Source organism: Gekko japonicus, unplaced genomic scaffold, assembly GCF_001447785.1.
Source record: "Gekko japonicus isolate JY-2015 unplaced genomic scaffold, Gekko_japonicus_V1.1 scaffold3994, whole genome shotgun sequence".
NCBI classification, from domain to species: Eukaryota; Metazoa; Chordata; class Lepidosauria; order Squamata; family Gekkonidae; genus Gekko; species Gekko japonicus.
The window spans coordinates 36,105-37,921 of record NW_015162598.1 but is presented as its reverse complement, the minus strand read 5'-3'; the positions used below and the strand labels follow the sequence as shown (position 1 = coordinate 37,921).

The window sequence follows — 1,817 nt, the reverse complement described above, 5'->3', positions numbered from 1 at the left end:
CGTGTGGACGTTTTTGGATTGCTAGCTGTTGTGGGGGGGGAAACGTGTAGATCTGTCAGCAGTGGGAGGGTGTCAGACTCCTCTTGGCATCTTAATAAGCACGCTTTATGGAAAAGGTAACTTTATTAGAGATGAAAGGTGCATAACAGAATCACTGTTCAGAATGGAGAACACAAGCAATGGTACAGGATATACTCAAACATTCAAACCACTATTACCCAATTGCGGGGCGTCCCGCGCGCTCCCAGGGTTTCCCCGTTCGCGCCTTTGGGCATGAGAACTAACGGTTCCAAGCCTCTCATGTTATCGTTTCTCACGGTGAGGCATGGAAGCTGTGTGCGCTAACAAGCCTCGTTAATGATCCTTGCTTCCACCTGTGACCTTTGGAGATAATAATGTTACGGCGAGCTACAAAGCCAAGCACATCTACAAGTCAACACATACCAGGTCAAGCGCACACACATATATGAAAGAAAACAAAACATTGTCAGCTTGCTGACAGAGGGCTCCTAGTGTCCTGGCTCCACTGGTGAACCTCCTGATGGCACCTGGTATTTTTGGCCACTGTGTGACAGAGTGTTCGACTGGATGGGCCTTTGGCCTGATCCAACATTGGCATCTCTTATGTTCTTATGTCCTCCCAGAGGAGGGAGAGCTCGTACCTGAATAAAACTTGGTCTTAAAGGTGCCACTGGACTGTTTTGGACCGGGGGGAGCTCTGCAGCTTACCTGGCTGCTTCTTGCTCTGACTGAGGGCTGCTGGGAGCAGGGGGTGGGGCTTGTTGCATGTGCCCGCCCCCTGGGCTCTTTACTGCCGGAGCTCCGCTCCTGTGCACTCCTGCAGGAAATGACCCCTGCGTGTAACACAGATTGCTTGGGTCATGGCCTGTAGCCAGGATTTTCTGGCTTGGGGTTGCGGGGCAATTTTTTTTTTAAGAATTAAGTTTTATTAGTTTATACATAGAAAGGGAAAAGAAGGGGAAAGAAAGAGTAACAGAGTTATATAGATGAAAGAACCAATTTGACGTTCTGCGTGCAGATCTTCCCAAAGTTTTACAACTATTATATCCCTCTTTCTTATTGTTCTTCATTTAGTCTTAGTTTCTCAGTACTTATGTTTTAACCAGTCATAGAACACCCTCCATGGTCCCATGAATTCTTCTTCCATTTTTCCTTTTAGTATGTTTGTCAGTATGTTTATCAGTCTGTCCATTTCAGCACATTCCACAATCTTCGTTATCAACTCATCGAGGGGGCGAATATTTTTCTGATGGGGCTACCAGAGATGCGTTTTTTTGTCGTATTCCGGTTTATGGGAAGCCCATGCCAAGCCACCATTAAGAACATAAGAGAAGCCAATGTTGGATCAGGCCAGTGGCCCATCCGGTCCAACACTCTGTGTCACACAGTGGCCAGAAATACCAGGTGCCATCAGGAGGTCCAGCAGTGGGGCCAGGACACTAGAAGCCCTCCCACTGTTGCCCCCACCCAGCACCAAGAATACAGAGCATCACTGCCCCAGACATAAGAACATCAGAGAAGCCATGTTGGATCAGGCCAATGGCCCATCCCGTCCAACACTCTGTGTCACACAGTGGCCAGAAATACCAGGTGCCATCAGGAGGTCCACCAGTGGGGCCAGGACATTAGAAGCCCTCCCACTGTTGCCCCCCCCCCAAGCACCAAGAAGACAGAGCATCACTTGCCCCAGACTGAGAGTTCCTATCTGTACCTTGTGGCTCATAGCCACCGATGGACCTCTGCTCCATATCCTTATCCGATTCCCTCTTGAAGCCGTCCAGGCTTGTAGCCGCCAC

General features: G+C 49.3%; 1 protein-coding gene across 1 annotated transcript in view; it reads left to right on the top strand.

The window, feature by feature from the left end:
• The window catches only part of EMSY (EMSY, BRCA2-interacting transcriptional repressor), a 55,239-nt gene that overhangs the window by 17,346 nt on the left and 36,076 nt on the right, over positions 1–1,817 (top strand). The gene's annotated exons all lie outside the window — the stretch shown is intronic.